The following is a 22396-nucleotide window of genomic DNA, read 5'->3' on the forward strand; positions in this document are numbered from 1 at the left end:
GAACCATTTAACCAGAATCTTTAGGTTACAGCTAAGGGCAGCCTTCACAAATGCAACCACAGCTGTGTGTTCCCTGTCTGTGGCTGGGAGCAACTCCCATTTTTAAGTTTGTTTAAATCAAACAGTAAATTAAAATCTAACATGTCTCCAGACATTGGTCTGTGCTACTCCATCTCCAAGCTCTTCTCCATTTCATACCTACCATGCTCCATTCCTTTCCTTTCTGGGATTTGTTACCCTCTATTTTTTTATACAAAGAGCTTATTCTGCCTTGGGAGTCCTTGGAAGCCACCAGTCAGCTGCCTGAGGAAATCCCCAAGTTTCTTGATGAATTCACTCTCCTCTAGTTTGTGTCAAGCCGTCCAGTCCCCAAGGCTTCCTCCTCCTCCAGCAAGTAAATTTGCTGCTTACAAAGTTACCTTGGGGAACAAACCTGCCCTCTGCCATGAGCCTTGTCCCCCTCAGTGCTGTCTTTTAACTTCATGATTCCAGTCCTGAATCCAAGTCCTTCAAGATGTTTTTTGCAGACATTTACAAAACAGAAAGAGAGAGAGCATGCAATTCAACAGCATTCGTTGTAATGTGCCCTTTCAGGGTGAAGACAGTTTGAAATTAAACCAGCTGGAGCTTGACATGTCAGTCAAACCAGCTTGTGAAGAGCTGTGTTCTTGACTGACACGTTTTTCTGCCTTGGGTCAGTACCAAGGTACATGAGCTGCCAGGGAAGCGTGAAGCTTATGAGGCTTTCAGATAAGTTCACTGCTGAAATCAGTCCACACAATCCACAAGTCAGGGTCTCATTTCCACCTACACAGTTAATGGCATGAGGTTTGGGGCTTGCCTTCTTAACAGACATAAGCTTTACTTCTTTGTGTATATTTAGCATTTCTTAACACACAACAGGCCAGCTTCTTAGCTGTTATGAAATGTATTCAATGCCAGAAGGGACTGGACCCTGTACTGGCTGTCTATGTAAGGAAATCTTGGATAATTATCTTGTTGACAAAAGCACATGGAAGACAGTGGCTTCAGATGTTAAAAATTTAAGCTGCTTATCACACACATTTTTTGTCAGAAAAGTATTATTAACCACTAGAACACTAGGTAGGTGCAATGGCAGTGAAGATTATCCCATTTCCTATTCCTTCGAATAAAACAGGTATTTTTCTGTAATCTGCTCCAGTTCCAGTAAAGGTCATCATGTTTGACACAGGAATAATCTGCTGAAATTCTGAGGTTCATTTTGCATGGGAAGAGAGGCATGTTGATTGCAATAATGGCCACTCTGTCCCTCAAATCTGTGAAACTATTAAGTCCATGGAACAACGCCAGCTCATAGCCAGCTGCTAATGTGAATTTGAAGAAGACAGGCCTACAGTGGGGCTGTGCCTCATCAGCTGTAAGAGTCTCTATAGTGTGTTCCTCATTTGGTAGATACAAACACAAACTCAGCTGTTCAGGCCACTGCATGGGGAGTAGCATTTTTTAAAGCCATGACTCAGGAAAAAAAAAAAAAAAAAAAAGTAGGTGCTATTCTAAAATCAGATGTGAAAACATTAAAGAGAGAGCCTCAAAAAAAGGGCACAGACTACTTAGGTAGAAGACACATGGGAAAGAAAACAGGATTTTCTTGTGCTCTTACAGTGAGTGTCCATAGGTTCAGAAGAGCACTTTCAGAAAAAACTCGTGCAAAAGTCTTCCTTCACACAACGCTGTGATGTATCAGAAAACTCACTTCAATATGTGTGAGAAGCACATGGTAACACACCTGGCACAGCAAGGAACAATGCTGTTCTGCTTCACATTGAAGCTCTCAAACCCCAGGCTGCTGGTCTTTGCTAGAAAGCCAAGTGTGATGTTCTAATAACTTTAATTTCTCCAGCTTGTGCAAGCTGATTATACCACACAAATTCATGGGCCCCTGCAATAAAATAACACCCAATGACAGCATAGTTTTTAACCTGTATTTGCTGATTAGAAAGCATAGCAAATGAAAATTGCATTTAGAGGTGCATTGCTACATCATTCTTGTGACACTTGCTGGTGCTTTTCGTGCTACTCATGTCCATGAAGTGTTCATAAAAGGAACCTGTTGTAAAATAGTTTCATGGTAACTTGATTTCAATCAGCATTGAATGATGAATTGGAGCATCGTTAAATGCAATGCAAATAACATCTCATAACATCTTCTCTTAAGATGTAAAATAAAAACTAGGAACCTCTGTACAGTATACAGGAATTACACCACAGTGTTCTTTTGCATAAAGTCAAAGCAGCTCCTGGTATTCTCAAAACTATTTTGACCCTTTGCTTTTAGTAAGAGGGATGTCTCTCCCACCTTCACACACAGAATATTTAAACAATATTTCATTCCTTCTTTTTTTTAGTCATGTGGCAGCTCTGCACATAAAAGCATGTCCCATGCACACACTGCACTCAATTCCTGAAAATAAAGAACACACTAAAGTTGCTTCTAGCCAGAGCTCATGGAAGCTCTTGGTCTGTAACTCTGCATGTCTTTGAACTCTGTAAAGCAAACATCTTCTCACAGTAATTTTACATATAATGATATAATAATACAATTCATCAGTTGAAAGAGGATATGACTTATCTGCTGCTAAGGTCATAAATGAGGATTTTAATGATGTGAAGTGTTACATCTGAACTTGCAGGCATCAGAAGAAGCATTTAATTGATGAAGTATTTATGAAGTATCAAGCATCACTTACTGGAAATGCTTTAATTTATGACTAATATAAAATCCAACTTCCTAAATAGGTTAGCAACAACAGAATTCTGTGGGAGATACTGCTGCCATCAGCCCCTGTCTGCAGATTCAGCTGCAGGGTTTGCAGTTTGTTATTTCATCTCTTCTGGTGGAAAATAAGAATTATATTCTGATCCTCTCTTTAATCTGAGGGGTGCCAAGGCTAACCAGAAAAGCAATTAATGCACAAGTGATGTGCCATAAAGAGACCACCTCCCAAGGCACGGTATTCACTCACTGCCATGCCCCAGTCTCTGGGAAGGCAAGAGTGAAGGCACTCACCTGGGCCTCCAATTCCAGTTCTTCCCAATCAGAGGAAGCAGGACATAACATCTCACAGGACACATTCTAAGAACGAGCCTCCAGCACCAGCTTCTTTCAGCTTTAACACTGTGGAGGGTGAGAAAATACCCATCCACCCCTGCCGGTTACCCTCAGCAGGAGGAAGGGAAGTGGGATGGGGAGCAGTGTAGGCCCAGAGGGCTGCAGGGATTTTGCCTGCTGCTGCTGCAGGCGAATCTAGCTCAACTTTGTGAAGAGAAGTTTAATTTATAGCAGTTAAAACCAATGCAGATTTTAACAAAGACAAAACACACCCCGGCACCTTTCCCCCAGGGCCTGATGCTCCCCCCAGGCCCCTCACCTGGAGGCCTGCAGGGACAGGTCCCCCTCAGCCCTCTCCTGTGCAGCTCTGTCTGCTCACGCTCTCACCAGACCTGCATTTATTGAATTAATTCAATAAAGCTTAAAAGTGGTCTGATTTGTCAGTCTTCTAAACACTCCCATCACAGCAGGCCAGAAATCCTTGAGCCCAAAGAGAGGAACCTGGGGAGCCCATTGGTGTTTTGAGGAAATTGGAGCCACATGTGGGACTTTGGCATCCTAATACACTGCCCAGTACATCCCATAAAGCACATGGACCCTCTCAAGAGGCTCATGAAAATTTAGGAATTTGAATTGTTATAGAATCATAGAATCACTAAAGTTGGAAAATATCTTTGAGATAATTGAGTCCAATCAATGGGCTGGTGCTGTAGGAGACATAATTTGGGTTGCTATAGTAAACTGTAACAGTGTGAAAGGGCTCTGACAGACCAGGAGGAAATAAGGTGGAAGTATAGCATAGCTGAGCAAAGAAGGGGGGAAAATCAGGTGAAGGGAAGGTAAAAATGAAGTGATATTTCCAAAACAAAATTTTCTCCAGTTTCAGAAGTAATTCAAACACATAAATGACCAAAGTTTCTTGGTGGAAAAATAAGTAAAAAAAACTGATGGGATTTATTATTACTGAAAGCAATTGCAAACCCTCTTATTTTTATATACATGAGATAATGGCAATATGCAGAACATCGGCATATCCACAGGGAGTGGGAAGAAATACCACCAAGAAACAATGTTCAAGTAGGATTTTTCAGGGAAAAAGAAACTTGTCCATGTGTTGAAGGCCTCCCTCTTACCTCCTTCTCTATGTATAATATACCAAGGCATAATAACTCAGCCCTGGAGAATTTTGTTGGGATGATTTCAGAAGTAGCAACCTGTAACTGGACACCTGACCCTTTGCTGAACTCCTACAGGCACCAGGGCTACAGTGACATCCACTTTTTTGTGACCCTGCTGAGCAGCCAGCCTCCTCTCAGCTCAGTTCTACTTGTTGTGGGGACTGATGGTCCTTCCCTGCCATGAGGTGACACTCACATGGTTGGATGCCTGCAGGTTACTTGGGTAGGACTTCCCCATTCACCCCCAGCAAGTCTGGACCCAGCTCCTTGGACACAGCAGAGCAGAAGTCACTGCAGGAAAATCTGTGCTGTGGATGGCACCCCCTGCTGACACCAAAAGTGTGGCATTTTGGAATATATCACCACCTACTTTTCATCACCAGCCCAGAGAGTTGCCCAGTTGTCTTCTGAGCACTTCTTCAGTGAGGCTTGGTGACTCCTGTGGCGCAATCCTGGTTTGTGGAAAGAGCAAAAGAGACTCAGGGTGGTCCTGTTGCTTCCTACATGCTTTCATCAGGAATTCCCCTTTTATGGAATGAATCTGAACTATAATTTAGGCTCTATCTCAAAAATTAGGCCTACATTCTCAACATTCTTCTGCCATTGCAGGGGGAAAAAATCAAACAGATGTATGAACTCAGTAGGACTCTTTTTTTCTGCAAAGAGGATGAAATTGAGAGAGTCAGAGCAGTAAAAGGCTTCTTCTAGCTGGCTGAAAGTGACAGCATGCAATTTGTACAAGTTACTGACAAACTGCAAAACAATTATGTAGTACAAAAAGCATTCACATGTTAAATTTACCTCACTTGCTAAGGAACAAAGGCTTGCAGGAAGTAGAAGAACCAAGCCCCAGGAAAAGATCATATTTTCCCCTTTACTCAATATTTTGTTGCACTGAAGGCCAAACTCTAGTTTGAATTCAGCTCCAGAGTAGGCCAATAAAGTTTGTGGCTGGGAACATTTTGCCATTTCAGCACAGAGTGTTCCTGCAGCTCCTGGCTGTTTGGAGAGGACTAGGAGAGAGAGGAACAAAGATGTATAATGGGAATAGCCAGAAATCCTGGAATAAAATCAGGTAAAATTTTTCTTACACCACACAGTGCAAGAGAAAAAAAAAAATAAAGGAGGTGGCTGAGGAGTTCAGAAAAAGGAATAATTTGAGTGGGTTAGATAGACTAAATCAGAATGGCTCGGGTGGCATTCAGGTATTCAGACAGATTAACAAGTTAAAAGGTTTCCTGTTTTAGACAGGACAGGAAAGAATATACCAAATGGGAAAGAATGTGAGCATTTCTCTGTTATTTAAATACTTACAGCTCCCTTCAGCCTATTCCTAGCATAATGTGAAAGAGAAATGTATCTGTCACCAATTGCATGGGCAGCAGTGGCTACATTCCCCCTCCTCCCCCTGATCCTCCAATTCCCAGTCATTGGCAAATATGATTTGTATTTTGTGCAGCAGTTGGGGTGTTCTCTTTTGCAGTTTCCTATGAATATAAAGATCCCCTGAAAATTCAAACCAATGCACATTTGTATTACCTAACTATTGATTTATTCTAACTACCATAATGTTAATTTTTATTTTGAAACTGAGAGTTTCCCAGTTAGTTTTTGTTTGTCAAAAACAAAGCTTTTTTCTCTTTTTGTTTTATTTTTACTTCCAAACATCCAACCATCTCTTTTCTCTTAACTGCAGCATCTTTTTGTGTTCTCTTCACACCCTATTTTCCCATCAAAAACTTTAGTCATTCCTGTGTTTAAATTAATTCTGAAAACAGAGGAAGTTTTTGTTTGCAAACACCATTTCATATTTTACCTTCCCTTCACCTGTTTTTCCTTCTTTCCTTGTTTAACTATTCTACAGTCCAACTTACTCTCTCCTCTCCAGGAGCAAAGTAGGGAATGTTGTTTATAAGAAGCTAATCATGAACCTGACCTCCAAAGAAATGTGTCTGTCCCCTCTCTGACTTTTAGAGGTTTGCCAGGGGTAAGAAAAGTTGGTCACCTGGAAACTTGTGTTCTGAAATCATTTAGTAAGCACTGGAATGCAGCAGAGGGAAAGAAAATTAGAACTAAAGCTGACTGACTATTCAATTATTAATCCTATTCATAAAGAATTCAGCCTCTGTTTTGTTTAGCAAATAGTTTGGAAACCTGTCCATTCCTCCCCTGTGCAAAATGTTTGGTATTTGAAAGGTCTGAAAAGTGGTTTTCAGCTTAAATGTTTGTCTATGCTTTCTTCCTTCACCATTTGCTTTTGATGTAGCATGGTGTGTATACACTTGGTTCAGGCAACAATCAAGACACCACAGCTGGAAAATTTTAAATGGAATTATATCACTGGGGGTGAAGACAGTACACCAAAAATATTTTCAAGATAATTTTTACGATTTGCCAGCCATGGTGAAAAATACCATCTGACTGAATTCACCCACATTTTACTCAGGTAGATAAATTCAGACTGACAGCTCAAGATCACACATCATCCAGAAAGGTCTTGAAAAACTCCAGAGACAGGATGGAAAAATTTACCAGTTTTTTCTCACAGCTGCCTTGGGTCCCTGCTCCTCTGCCAGACTCGCTACACTGTAGTTTCTTGTATCTTTTTTTGAATCAGAATCTTCCCCTTTTCAGATTATAACGATTGCTGTTTGGCACATACCAAACCAAGTAAGATTTTCTTAGCATCAGGCTCACAGAACTACAGGATGGGCCAGGTTGGAAGGGACCACAGTGGTCAGCTGGTCCCACCTCCCTGCCCCAGCAGGGCCATCGCAGAGCGCAGGGCACAGGATTGTGCCCTGGTGCTTCAGAAATATCCCCAGTGAGGGAGATTCACAGCCTCTCTGGGCAACCCCATCCTTGACCCTGATCTCATCTCCAGGTGTCCTTTAAGGAATTGGGCTCTTGAAAAGTCTGGTTTGTGTTCTTGCTCTTTACAATTTAAGACAGTGGGTCAGTTAAGCCTTTTAAAACTATTTAGATATGGGATGCATGCAAACTCCCCTCCATTCTGGCCCTTTTAAGAAGATAATTTTACAAAGAGCTAATACGGAAGAAGACCTCACATAATGGTGAGTTGTTCTAAAATATTTGTCATTACTTAATTTCCTGACCCTAACACAGAACCCTTACTGTGACTTTTCCCCAAAAGTATGCACACACACACTATAAATCCACACATCCACAAGCTTTTCCATAGAGACAATAATAAATGAGCAGCAGAATGGAAGAGCAAGTAAATCACTTATGTGATACAATTAACCTCTTTGTGTGAGTCGAGATAATCAACTCCATAAATTAATTTAAGGAATTATTGACCAGTCAATAGCTCTATAAAAAGGGACTTGAGAATGTATCAGCAAAGCTCTGCTGCTCCAAAACAAGGATGCAAAACAGTGGATGACACAAACCAAACTGGCCACGCCAAAGCAGAAAAAACTATACCTTGAAATCTAGGAGTACAGAAAAAAATAAAGCCCCTGGTACTCACTATATAAAAATTGAAAAAAGTCGGGCTCACTTAGACTAGAGAGCAGAATAACAGTCTTAAAAGATGGGAAAATTGCTCCAGAGTTGTGTAGAGTGAGCGATTATCTTAAACTACATCATGAGGTTGATTTTTTTTTTTTTGTCTTGAACTCAGATAATTAGCTTTTATCCTGGAAAACGAGAGGTATCTTGTCTCATGGCCTTGCCTTCCTTGTTAATGATCTTTAGCTAATTAGAAGTTGGGAAAGTAGAAGCTGACAATGTACTCAGAGACCAATTGACACAGAAGTCATCTGCATGACTGAGAAAATAAGCCCAGGCTGATCATAGCCTGTAAATCATCCCCTTGCTGCAGTGCTCCAGAAACAATGAAGATAAATAATTACACTTTGCAAAACAAGAGCTACTTTGCTCCTCCTGTCAGGGAGCTCTATTTTATAAACCTGGTACTAAAACTCAAAACTCAGCTTATGTCAGTGCAGAGTGAGCCCTCAGTGCTGCTCCTAGCATCTGTGCAGAGCCACATCGCTGTTTAGATGCATGCTCTGAAAAGCTGTCTTAAAGCCATAATTATTTTTTTCTGCTATCAAGCATACTGTTTTCTCCAGAAAAATGTCTTTTATCTAGGGCTTTTTCAGTATTCCTATTAAAACCAATTCTCAACATTTATCTGTTTAATGTATTTTAATTTTCTTGCTCTTATTCTCATTTTTGGCCATTTATTTTTCTTCCTATCTTTTAAAATACTAACCAAATAACCTGCTAGTGACAAGACATCCTAATAATATCATACTGTATGTCCAGAGCAAAAGTTATGAGGAAAACTGAATGGTAAAAGACATTCTCAGCCAATTAATTCACTTAAAAAGCAAAATGTGGACATCTTTTATAGCAAATGATAGTGATAAAGATCCTTCTGGACTGTAGTCTCTAAAAGCTGATTTCCACAAATGCTGTTTCCATAAGTGCTGTCATAAAGTTATACCCAAAAGTCAAATTCAGCTGCTGCACACTCTGCAGCTCATTTAACAGTACACAGGGAAACTAATCACTAATTTGTCAGAACAGAGTAAAACACTGGTGCAGAAAGTGGCTTCACACAATCTGCCTTTAGGCAGGTTTAAAATCAGGAAGTCAGAGAAGTGGGTAACTAAACCATTAACTCGGGTAGGATGGAAAACAGGGCTCCTCTCTACTGGTGAAAGGAAACTCCTAGTCCCGGAGCTTTCCCCTTCCCACTTGGACACTGAGCATCAAAGCACTCTCAGAAAATTTCTGAACTCCGGGGAATGGAATAGCAGCAAAATCCTCTGCTCTTCCTTCAAGCACTATGGTCAAAAAAACACACAAAAAAAACCCCCCAAAAAACAAACAAACAAAAAACCCACCACCGAACAAACAAATACACAAACTAACTAAGAAGGTCCAACTCCCAAATTACCAAAGGCCTGCTACTTTTACCCCTGAGGCAACACTAAGGTAAACAAAAGATGCAGGAAGGTGGCAATTACTGTCTCTTTGTCATAATCATCCCCAGGCGTTTTGTGTCTAGTTGTGCAACCCTTTGTGAAAGTGGTGACTGTTTATTTTAACAGTACTGCTGTGGAGTTGCTGACCCTCCCCATGCTCCCCATTCTGAGAATGCAAACTGGAGAATCCTCTGGTGAGACTCACCGCTACTTTGGCAGCCTGAGCTTCATCTTGTGCTTGTGTTCAACACCAGAAATACAGAACCTGTAATTTCAAACACCTATCAAAGAAAACAGTGGATAAGGCAAGAAAATGTATTTTAAATAGTGGATACCAATTTTCTTTGCCTGCTTTGGACTATCAGACTTTTTTCTGTCTCAGCTGTACATGTGTTTAACAAATGGCTATGTCAGAACTGTTTATTGTTAAACAGCATAAAAAGATGTCATGCCCTATATGTCGTGATGGATAAAAATGAGCTAAGTAGTTGTGGCATCAAATTTAAATTTTTAAGGCTGTCTCAATTTCTCCTAATCCAAATTAATTTGTAAATCTTATTAAACCAAAATTGTACCTCAGCTAAATCCTACCACAGTGCTGTTTCTAAGCAAACAGTGCTTTTTTCCTTGGCTTGGTAAAGCTGAGACTCAGAGAGCCTTACTCAGTAAAACTGCAGCATGTTTGAGTGCACATATTGTATTCAGTGGGACCTGAAACAACAATAATGTGTATTCCCAAGAATGGGCAACAGTGATTTAATGCTTTGAATAAAGCATAGTAAAAACATTAATCAGAGATCTGTAAAAGTTTCATGTCACATGATTACAATTGATCAAAATTTTTACAGCCTGGTGTAGTCCTGGGAAGACTTTACAGGCTCTTGCACATAAAAATCTCTTTTTTTCAAGCATGTTCTGAAACCATCACTAGAGCAGAGGCTCGTGCTGGGGAGCTGGGTAGGAAGGGACATCTCAGATGTCAGCACGTCTTAGTAAAGCTGACCTATGTCCATTAATAAAGCAATTCCTGCATGGCAGGAGGCACATAAAACTCTAGTACCTTCCTTGGTCTGGGAAACTCCTGATGAGGAAGAGCAAGCAATTACACCTTCAAGTCCTTGTTATCACTAATATGATAAAAGCTGCCTTATTTTCTCAAATGAAGTTGTAAATAGACAAGAAAAAAACAGACAGAAAAATTAAAATCTTCCCTTAGAATAAGCCCTAAAGGTGAGAAATACCATGTTATTTATTTGCTTTAAGTCACTTACAGTGCAAATTCATTAGTCTGAAATTCTCAGGACACAATGAGAGATTCTATCAAGAATAATCTGCTTTCTTTTCTGTAAACTCTGGTTTTTGAGTTAACATGTCATTTATGATCATACATTATGCAGAGGGCCACAAATGGAGGAATTTGTTCAGCTATGTCATTCTAATACATTTAAAAATAAGGTGTTTCTCATTTTCATGGCTTCTATATTCAGCTTAGTTCAAGCTAATAGAAACTACACTATCTCTGATATTTGACATTCTAATTGCTCTACTAAAAACTGGATTAATATTGATCTCATGAATGATAGTCTGCCAAAGGCGTGACAGCTCTTCTGTCAATCTTTAAAAGAGAAGACAACATAAGGCCTCTCCAGGGAAAAAAAATAGATTCTGAATGAGAGGAAAAAAAATCTATAGTTAGAATTATTGAAAAACTCAAAATTATTTCACCATCTTTTTAGCTAAGAATACTTTCATATTTCATTGCTTGTGAAACTGGAAAGAACATTTCTAAAATACAAAGTTAAGATGATCTGCATGCTTCCTGTAGTCAAATTTTTTGAGAGATGAAAGTAAAACCTTTTTCATCATTATCATTTTGCATAGTACAGGTGAAAAGACTTTAAATCTGAGTCGCTTAGTTATTGCTGTGGGTTCTCAAGGGAGGAAGCACACAGATACAAAAAAAAGGTGAGAGAGAAGTGGGATAAAAAGCCCTGCTGTGATTGACTGCAGTGATTTACTTCATCTCCCTCTACACAGATCTCCTGTGATCTTGATTCACCACTCACCAGTTGTTTTATTGTGATGATTAGAGTCACGCTTATCAAAGCCAGACTTAGGTTTTAACTAGAGCAAAATGGCTAATTCAGTGATCCAGGGAAGAATTTATTTAAAAAAAAAAAAGGTTTTTCTTCCAGGTCATGCTGTGAAGAATTGCAGACAGAGGCAAGGACATCTGAAAAGTGTTAAAACTGCTTACAACAATGTGTTGATGGCATGCCAGTCAGCAATGGTCTCTGAAAGGAAGGAATTAGTAGCTGGGCTTCAAATTCAATCTTTGTGCAATTATTTCACAGTTGCTTAGGTGGCAATTCTGCCAGGTGTGTTATTGTGAATGTAGCCTCTCGTTAATGCTTCAGGGAACCCAATTTTCATGCTCATTTATTTATCCAGTAATTTTTCAGTGGGCTGGCGTAGGTCCCCTTCAAGGAATGCCCTAAATCCAGGCCTTGCCGAGGCTGGGAGTGTAAGAGGGTTATCCCAGATAGTGGGCAGAGGTGACCTGGCCACACAACAACCTGAGGAGTTTGGTGAAACCCCAACTCACCAAACTCCTCTGCACTGAAAGTTTGTGAGTAATTTTCAGCAAAACTACCCTGTATCCCATTTTATGGTTTGTTTCATACACCTTCCCCAGCTTGAAGACAATCTCTTCAGTAAAATACATCCTTTATGTCTGAGAGAGGTTTTTAATTACTGCTGTAACATTACCACATTCATTCATGCACCCTATGTTAGTAAAGCTCCCAGTTTTCCAAGAAAAAAAATTCCCTTTTCCCCTCTTGTTGTTTGTCAAAGTCTTGTTGAATGGAGAAAAGGTGGAAGAAAGACATTAAAAATTCTGCAGGTTTTAATGTTTTGGTTTTGGTTTTGTTTTTGTTTCTGTTTTTTGGGGTTTTTTTTGGTTGTTTTTTTTTGTTGTTGTTTTTGTTTTTGTTTTTGTTTTTGTTGTTGTTTTTGTTTTTGTTTTTGTTTTTGTTTTTGTTTTTGTTTTTGTTTTTCCTTTCCATAAGGGAGCCACTTCCATTTCTTTGCATAGATCATCAACCAGCTGGTAAGTGTGTGAAGTTTTAACCCTAAACTGAATAAATAGTCCAGGAAATAATGAGGTTGTTTAATTAGATGGTGCATATGTAGTTCCTCTTTTTAATTTCTAGCTTTTTCATTTTCTTTTCATTTTCTAGCTGTCCAACAGGACACACTTAGTGGTGAATGTAAAGCATTGGTGTAATTTGACCTGCTATTAGGCAAATCTAATACTCAGTGTTAAAATTACCTACATGATATAGACAAGCATATATTAAGCTTCCCAACAATTAGTACTTTTCTCTCAAAGAGAAATCTGTCTTTTAAACACTATTACATAACAAAATATGGTTTAACTGCTCAATATTATTCCTAGCAGAAGAAGTGATTCTCAAATGTTTGCAAATTACTTGGTTATGAAATAGAAATTTTTCTTTGCTATCCAAATTTTAATCTTGGGGAAGTGTGTACAGTTCTCCTAAGGGATTGTGTCTCTGTGGTGTTCTCTCAAGAGCACAAAAGGAAATAAATAGCCATTAGAATGGTTATTTATAAAAAAAGTGAAAACTATTTCTGACAAAATAATCTGTATTGTGTTCTAGCTGCTAGGACTGTTAACTGTACCACAGGAAGAACAGAGAAGAAAATCCCATCACAAAGACAGATTTGTGTAATTCTTCAGAAAAAAATGTACGCCTTTGCAATGCTATGGTTGTTTTTAATCTAAAGCTACTTTAGACTTTTTCATTCAACTTGGGTAAGCTTGATTTAGGAGTGCAGCTCTAGGTCAAAGAAGACTAACAGTATCCAAGCAACAAGTGATTAAATAAATTATACTTTTCAAGTTATCTTGCAGAAGAAGAAGGTTTACCTGGCAAAAGTGAAAATAAGTGGGGGGAGAACACAGCAGCTCAACCCAGATTCTATATGTATCACATTCCATCTAAACATTCAAGTTATCTTGCAGAAGAAGAAGGTTTACCTGGCAAAAGTGAAAATAAGTGGGGGGAGAACACAGCAGCTCAACCCAGATTCTATATGTATCACATTCCATCTAAACATACAGTATATTTCTGAAGAAACTTTGAAACCTGAAAACACAGCCTGTCAGCAATGAACCACAATTTTTCTGTGAGGGAGATTATTTGCACACACCTGATGTAACATGATTCTTCTCCTTCTTAGACCTCATCCTACTGAATATTTTGCCACGGGGGAGAAAAACAGAAAGAAAGCATTTGTTATTTGCTCTCTCTGGAGGGATCCTCCATTACAGTTCTAGGGAAAAGGATGAAGTTAATATATTGCACAATCATCAAAGCTGTAGCTGAACTTTATGTATTTAATGTCATGGATTCTTGGCATCATTTCTTGGTGGTGGTTTGGTTTGGTTTGGTTTGGGGGGGTTTGTTTTTTCTTTTGTTTTTCACACATATTTTCCTAATGTTTTAATGGTCCAAAACACCAAGTTTCCCAAAGTATTCAGAGCAGATAAAAAGTTAATACGGAGATCTTAAAGTTCTGCACAGAATCATCTAGAGGCAAAGGGTACAGGGTTCTCATTATTATTCAAATTCTAATATCACTTGCAGAAGTTGTTATTACATCATCATCTTCTTATCTGCCCTGTGGCATACATATAGCAATGCATCTGATTAATATACCAACCTGTTTTTTAATGTTCTGCACATCCAAAAAACATTAAAACAAAGTAGGATTTAATTAATCATCATTGAACATGTTTTCAATTTACATATTTTCAATTTTGTATCACCTGAATTCTGTAAGAGTGAAGACTCCTTAATCTCAGAAATGCCTTTCTACAGGAACTTTCTTTTTTCTGGCTAACAACTTCCTACCTGTTTGAAATGGAAATTTTTTTTTAAATTTTGAGTAACATGAACATTCCACAATTAATTCCAGAGTTAATTTCTGATGGCAATAACAGCACAAAACTTCTGTTTCTGCAGCTGTATGCTTAGATTCTAGAAGCATAAAAAGATTGGGAATCCTTCATAAGGTAAGAAAATTTTTTGCATTGAATCAAGCATTGAGAAATTGTATGGGGGAAAAAAAACATAAGAGGGAGAAATTTGCATTTACTTCAGTTCTGTGTCTCTTGAGTCACACCTGGGCATCCTAACCTCTGAAATAAGTGCCACAGGGAGAAAAAAAGAAGATTCATAAACACAGATTCTCCCTACCTCATGTTCCAGCATTTTCATAGGGTGGGTTTTTTTTTTGTTGGGATTTTGTTGTTGTTGTTGTTGTTGTTTTGTTTTGTTTGCTTTTGGAGTTTTTTATTGGGTTGTTTGTTTGGTTTTTTTTCAGAGGGACTGTTTTGTTTGTTTGCTTGTTGTCTGGTTTGTTTGTTGTCTGTTTGTTGTGGTTGTTGTTTGTTTTTTCAGGTTTTTTACAACACACTTGCAAGCGCATCCACGGAACTGAAACAGCTCAACCCTGCTTTTGCACAGCTGCTCTACTGAGTGCTACCAGCCACACAATTTTCACTTCTCATTCAGCCAGTTTACTGGAGTTGAAGGCACTCCACAATATAATTTTGGACACTCCTCTTTTCTTGGCAAATCTACAGGGGGAAAAGAGTGCTTGGTTGAATGGGCAGGACAGAAATTTAAGAAGCTGCCTGCCTGGAGTTTAGAAATGGCACCTGTTTGCAATAAAAAGAAGTGCAAGGCAAAACCAGATTGTGTCTATAACATCATGCAGAACCTAGGAATTAAGCCCAAGGAAGAAAAGCCACACACCTGATCCCTGAAGTAATCAAGGAAGAAGGAAAAAGGCAGATCAGAGTGAGAAGCAAAGAATATTTTCCTTTGAGGCCAACCAGGTGCTCAGAAAATACCTGCAATAAGCAGCACTGCCTGTTCTTTCAGCACAGTGACATCTAAGGATGCCTGTGCTAATGCCTAGGGAGAAATCCTTCCTCATGCCCTCTTGTACTGCTGAGATCTTGAACCCCCTGTGATTGGCAGAAGAACAAGGGAACTGCTGCACTTTTATCATTTAACTTGTGTGCTCCAGTAAGGACCCTTTGCTGGTTTGACACCAGTTATCTCTGTGACTGGAAACTGATACTACCGTGTGAACCGCACAGTATAGAAAACTCTGACAGTTTTGTAGTGCAATGTGATTTTTTACTTCCCCCTGTCCCTGCCCTTCAGTAAGTAAATACAGCCCTGGTTATTTTCATTATGCTATAGCATGCAGGGGCTACAGTCTTGGCTAAAAAATGTAAATTAATACTATTTTTTTCTTCAATCAGAATAAGCTCTCTTATAGATAAAATGAAATTCTGAGGGTGACTTCTCATTACCCTATTTATTAGAACATAATTAAACTATAAAGAGCATAGCAGTAAAAACTGGCATTTTGTCTCATGTCATGGTGCCAACTCACAGTGTATTCGATAATAGCTTAATGGAAATCAGATTCTTCTAATCAGCATGATTTTATCCTTCTGTAATAGGTACAATGAATACTCAGAATGTAAAAATACTCTCTTTAATAACATGTAGGTATTTGCAATCTTTAGATATGGTAGGTATTCCTTCATCTGAAATTTACAGCATGGTATCACAAAATTGTACATAATTAGGCAAAGTGTAAGCATCTTCCCACTATCATAAAAATCCCTCAAAGTCATCTTTTAACTGACACCCTCACTTTTCAAGAGTTCCCATGAATAACAGCTGCTCACTTCAGACAGCACATATTTAGGGGCCAGGGGAGAACTTCATGGATGTCTCTACCAATCTTCCACATAAATTTCGAGCAATATTTCTTGTCTGTGAACCCTTCCAGCTGACAATGAACACTTTAATCCCTACTGCCAATATTCTGCAGGACCCAAACATGGAAAAAAGTAATACTACTCCCATTCTTATGGGAAATAAGATTTTTGGGTTTTTTTCTCCCATTTTTGTCCTCTTTCCTGCAAATCTCTGGACAAAGTTATTGTAAGTAGCTTATAATTTTTTTGTGTGTGACCTTAATGAGTTTCTTTAGGGAAACTGCAACTTAGTTGTCACTAGACAACAAATGTTACATATTTGGCAAGTATTTTTCCAAAAGATTTTGCCTGTGAGCAGAGGGACATCAAATTTTAGTGTGAGCTGTGTATTCTACTCTCTTGAAAATTCAATACTATATGCAACTTAAGGACAATGAAAACTTCACATCAAAATGAATGTGGAATTCTGTCAAAGATCCAGCTGCCTTCAAGAGACAGAATTCCTGGCTGTACACAGACACTTTTCATTATTCCAGTAAAGCTCAAGTGATACAAAGCAGGCCAAGCTTGCACAGTTCCAAAGGAAATTTAAGCACAGCCTAAAAGGTACTTCTGCTCAAACTTCTTGCAACAGAACTGTAATTTTAATAAATTATATTTCCCTGTATTAAGCAAAAACTCTGCATCTGAAATGTTCTGTAACAGAGGAAAATGCTCCAAGCAGGAGATTAACTAAAGCTATTGTTAGAGGTAGGGGAGTAAAATGGACAAAAGGTTTCTTTTATGCTCCACATCACTCAAAAGGTATGTTTCCTTCTCTTCTTTTTGAAACCAGTGTTGTGATAAAGGTATAGAACTTTGGCAGGGAAAGAACCCAACAACCCTTTGTTCCGGTGCTCCTCAGAGATCAGAGGGGCTGGGAGCAGCTGGGCTTCATTTCTCTTTTCAGCCAATTTGGCACCGTCAGCCTGGTCACGTTCAGAACTTTTGTGATTGCAGACTCACAAATAGTGCAGTTCACCATCGCCTGATGACATGGCTGAGTTCATTAAGAACCTGCACAATCCAGAATCATGAACTTCCATGTGAATTCACCCAAATTTCACAAAAAATTTATGGATCAGTTCATTGAAACAACAGAGAGCTGATTCAGAACTATCAGTGAGAGATGCATTAGCTACAGAGTATCAAGGCGCAGTAATGGAGATCTATTAGAGGGATATAGATTATATATATATATATATATATATATATATATATATATAAAATTATTTATTTATTTTATACATGCCTTTCTATATTTATGTATATATCTATAGATACATATATATTAAAAAATATATATATATAATATAGTCTATCTATAGACACAGATATATAAACATTCCCACATCTGCCCCAACATGCCTGGAAGTGTAGAACTTACCCAAAAGTGGCCGTTCAGAAAAAGAGGAGAAGATGCAGAAGCTGTGGACCCATCCCAAGCAAGCAGAGATATTTCCCCCCTCCCTTTTTGCCACCAAGACCGCCCTTCTTTTATGCTATATTTTTTGCCCTTCCCAAAGGGGTGGAACAGTCGCCTGTTATAGGGTGGGATGTTGGTGACCATAGTCATACGTGTAAGGCATGTTTTCTTTTTTTCTTCCTTTGCATTCTTAGAGGGGTGAAAACTAATATGTAAATGCAAGCCTCAGTTGGTTTTGGTCAGAATTTATAGTTGATACAAATGGTAAAATAAACACTTGGTTCCTCCTCCACCCTCTGAGGCAGCAGTAGAGGCTCTCTGACCTTCAACAGTAAGTTTTTTCATTATCTCCTTAACAAACCAGATTAATAACAAGGTTTGTTTCTCAGAGTGAAGGGGGAGTGAGGCCAGTGGCTGGTGCAGAGATGCAGATGTTGTCCTGCGCCTCACTGAAACAACATCAACGGAGAGGACTCACTTCACTCCAGATATGTTTCTGTCTTCAGGCCTAAGCCAGGTGCAAGATAAGCACAGGTCCCATCTCATGCTATTCTTCATCAATTCTTCACCAAATTAAGACAACTCTGGGGCAAGTCTGAAAATTTACCACAATCTGCCAGCTATTATGAACGAAGACATTCAATATTACTTGATTAAGTAATTTTTTCTTGCTTAATTACTTGATTCTATTCAAGCCTACTTAAAGACATTTACCCTTAAAATAAGTCTTTCTCAAAGTAGGGGTAAATTTATACAACATTTACCCCAAGGAAGGACAATTTGCACAGTATAAAATAGTTTTAAGTTTTTAGGCTAAAGATATCAAAAGAAGTTCCAAGCATGAAAGAAAACAGTCACTTGAAAATGCAATAATAACTAACAGTTCTACAGGAAAGTTATCAAACTTATATTACTAAAATAATTTAGGAACATGTTAAACTAACAGATTTTAAAGCACAGTTATTTTTGTTCATGCCTCAGAAAAGGCAGACAGCTTAGATCAATGTGAGGTATGTTGATAGGTAGCAGTCACTGTTTTCTAGGATTCAACAAAAACCAGGATTATCATCGTTTTAGCTAAGCAAACTATAGTATCTTGGTAGATTGTCAAAACACAAGACATCCAAATACTCAAACTAGAAAGACAGTCACATTTCCAACTTCCTTTTTAAAAGGGTTTTCAAACGTGTGACTTTGATTAGAAATATGCAGGACATGGAATAAAGGAGGTGCAAAGTATCCCCTACTGAGATTTAAGAAGGAAAACACCTTTTACACCAGTCTCATCCCTGAATTCCTGTGAGAAAAGAATCCTCAGTTAGAAGAAAACAGAGTGTTCCTGGATAAAATGGGGCATAAAACCAGATTTTAGGAACTGAAACTGGTACCTCAGTGGTGTCAGGAAGGCCTGTTCACTTGACATTCTGCAGACCCTGTGAGGAGATTGGCACCCCCACCCAGTGTCTGTGCGAGCTCAGCACAGGAGGAATGAGAAAAAAAAAAAAAAAGATATTTATGCAGAAAAGACTTGTGGCTACACAGAAACATAGTTATGACAACAAGGACTTATATCCTTTTCAAACAGGTGAACTGCATGCAAATGTAATTCTTAGTCCCAGGAAAGATTCTGGTGTGAAAATGCAGCTGACTTTCTGCAGCCTCCCTTGTAACCCATCCAAAAAGAAAGACAGAGGTCTCAAAAATGTTGTAATTTGCAAGTGTTCTACAATGGACAGTGAAAACCTGACTGACTCCTCTAATGAGGGGAGCAGGGGGGACCAGAGGAGTCACCCCTCGTGGGACACTGCAGAACCCTCTGAGGGCCACATCTGTGGCCTTGCTCTTCAGGAAGCAAATATCACTATTTGCTCTTAAAGCAGCTCACATCCTCTTCTTTTCCTATAAACAGAGAGGACTGAGGAAGTCAAGGACTGATTATCTGCAGGCATACCAGCTGCAGAAAACAATCCCTATCTGCTCTTAGCTGTTCCCAGCTCCCCATGACGGTGCAGCAGTACACGGGCCCATGCAGTTCTCTTTTTCTAGACAAAGGAGAGTAGCATGGTACTTCTTTCCTAATCCTGTGGAGAGGGAAAAATAAAACATATTTTTCCTATTAAACAGCTCAAACTCTTGAACAACTCTTTTGTTGCCTTATGAAAGCTGCCTTTCAAATATATGCTGCTCAAATTTCTCCAGAGAATCATAAGAGAGAAGAAAAGGAAACGAAAGAAAATGGAAAAAGAAAAAAACCCATAACAATAAAATAAAAATTTAAAAAGACTACTCCTTATGCTGGAAAAAAGGGGACAACCAAAAAACTCGGGAATCACAGAATTTCAATGAAAAACTTAAAAAATTACAAACTAAATATCTTCCTATCTAAAAGCTTGTGCTTACACCCTGAAAAAGTCACAGTTTTAATTCAAATTCCTGACAGTCCACCTGAGTACTTGCTTTTTCAACCAGATGCTTCTAACTACCTGGTAGGTAAGGAATGCCTGTCTCCTAACTAACATTGTGCATAAATAACTGCAAGCAAATCAAACTTATGTGAAGAAAGGTTTTGTGGCTTTCTTTTTAATAATTTAACAAAAAGGATTCTAATTCTTGCATTTAGGATGTACCCATTTCTGCTTTCATCAATGTTATTCTATCATAGATGGGAACTGAAATACAGAAAATTCCATTTTTAAATTTTAAGGAAAAAAAAGAAAGAAAACTACCCTTTTTTTTACAGGGAGAGTAGACAAACAGTGGAACAGGGTTTGTAGAGTTTCCATCCTTGGAGATGTTCAAGACCCAGTCAGACATGACTCTGAGAAATCTGCTCCTACTCTCTCTGGTTTGTAGGGTTGAGCAGATGATCTGCAGTGCTGCCTTCCCACCTCAATTACTCTGTGATACAGGAAAAGGAAAGAATGTACCAGAAAGGGAAGAAGATTCTGGAATAGATGCAGCTGCTCACAAACAAATCCTCTTGTTTCAGAAGGAAAGAAGAACAGTGGTAAAACAGTGTATTTTGCAACCATCTGGTACTTTCTGAGGTTTTTATGTATGCTGCCTGTCTTGATTGCAATTCCCTGTAAAGAGTCCAATAATCTGATGTATAAGAGGAGCAGATCTGCTTTACATAGGGTAGGCTATGTGAAGGAAAGTCGAAGTACAGAAAAATACTAAAAGGACAGAAGAAGGAAATAAGGTGTTTTTAAAAATAGTAAGTTTTCCTAGCGGTAAATGTATATAATTGTGGTCAAAGTTCTTTCCCACTATCCTGTTTCAGGTATGTTTGTGCACACTAAGATATGATAACCTTTTTGTTTGTTGATTTTCAGCTAGGCTTGTATGCAATAAGAATTTAAGTAATTGCCACTGGTAAAGAATTCTTTTAAATTGACAAAACATGTTCAGTCTGAGCTGGCAAAAATTTTAATACAATAACTTCCTGGAAGTACAGCACTTGCATTCTTGCTTACTGGTGTTCCCCGCAGTTTCTCTGTGCTTCTGTGAAGTTTTTGTGTGCTTTTGAGAAAGTGGCACCTTCTAAACTGACCTCCCAAGTCACAGGGACCACTTCCCACAGCCACCTTTCTGACCAACAACTTTTCTCATGGTGAAGACACTTAGAGACTAAACACAAGGTGACTTCTATTAGCCATGGTCACAAGTACAGCTGATGCAGGTGACAGGATGACACCTGGGATGGAGATGGCCAGAAACCCTTCCATCCTCCCTCCTCTTCTTATTTCCTGAAGATCAGCTGGGTTACTCAAGTGCTCCAGTCTTGAATCACCATCTGTTAATGGCATCCACACGAATGCCTCTGGGAAATTCATAATGTTAGACTCAGTTACCCTGGAAATGTCCTTCAGTTTCACACTAAATGAGGAGCTGTAAAAGGTAAGCTGTAGTACTGGAAAGTTTAAAAAGCAAAACAATGCAGGACCTCTACAGTCCAGCAGAAGAAATATTTAGGCATTGCAAATATCTGTCTTTTTATGTAGTTTTTCTTTAATGGTCTCTCAGAAAGACTAAGTTCTCTCACTATTCAGAAAATCATTCTTTAAGAAGCCATTAAGAGAAAAAGAAGATAATTTGGTCCTAGTTAATTAAAAACTCTCCTGGCTATGTTAAGGATAGGTTTGTGTACATTTGTATGAATGCCTAAGTATTCTAGGGAGGTGTAGGAACTTAGGTCTGCTTAAAAATTAGTGATCTTGGAAGGAGGCTATTTAAACTAGGATGGGCAACACAATGAAGGGTGTAAGTGCTAGAGTTAAAAAAAAAATACTTTGAAAAGCAATATGCTCAGATTGAAGACATAAGCTTGTCCTGACCTGCCAAGAATATGGTGTGGTCTCCCTAATGTGCTCTAGAAGAAAACATGAGAAGGGTCACTTGGCAATGACAGAGAAGCAGAGAGGTTACTGAGATTGATAGGGCTTCAGAATTATCCACTGGGATGTTACCTGTACAGCTAAGTTCATAAACCTATAATTAAAACCTTTCAGCTTTCTTTTATTTTAAATCTAGCTAGGAGAAACAAAATAAAACACAACTTTAGTCCTAAGCTACCTCTGTTCTCCCAGCTAGCAAACACAAATTTTATGTTTGACCTGAACAACATGTTGGCTAGCTAGTGAGGAATTTTCAGTGAATTATGAGCACAATTAAAAGCTCATCTCAAATACTGTGATGACTTTTAGTTTTATGACTGCTATGTCGTAAAGATATATAAGACCCATCATTACATGTAATATCAGAACTATAAAGACTTCTGTATGTTCAAACTGAAAATTTTAGAGCCTCTTAGTTCTTAACTGATCTGGTTGGGAAAATAAAACACAGGGGTCCAAGTATGAGAAA

At 38.7% G+C, this 22396-nt stretch overlaps 1 protein-coding gene and 1 long non-coding RNA gene across 23 annotated transcripts in view; one reads left to right on the forward strand and one right to left on the reverse strand.

The window, feature by feature from the left end:
• The window catches only part of LOC135290285 (uncharacterized), a 68169-nt gene that overhangs the window by 32989 nt on the left and 12784 nt on the right, over positions 1–22396 (reverse strand). For 2 of the 20 annotated variants that reach the window (XM_064404195.1, XM_064404204.1), the window contains exon 1: positions 17492–17749. The exons of 4 other annotated variants lie outside the window; for them this stretch is intronic. The gene's annotated coding sequence lies outside the window, so the exon portion shown is untranslated. 14 more of the 20 variants (XM_064404209.1, XM_064404198.1, XM_064404197.1 and 11 more) reach the window with 14 other exon arrangements.
• Positions 3002–17272, forward strand: LOC135290287 (uncharacterized). 3 transcript variants are annotated; one of them, XR_010353032.1, is made up of 4 exons: positions 3002–3166; positions 4345–5344; positions 12917–13004; positions 14285–17272. It is a non-coding gene; the product is annotated as an uncharacterized LOC135290287 (long non-coding RNA). The 3 variants fall into 3 exon arrangements; XR_010353034.1 differs by lacking the exon at positions 12917–13004; XR_010353033.1 differs by lacking the exon at positions 4345–5344.

This window comes from Passer domesticus, chromosome Z (genome assembly GCF_036417665.1).
Source record: "Passer domesticus isolate bPasDom1 chromosome Z, bPasDom1.hap1, whole genome shotgun sequence".
Lineage (NCBI taxonomy): Eukaryota > Metazoa > Chordata > Aves > Passeriformes > Passeridae > Passer > Passer domesticus.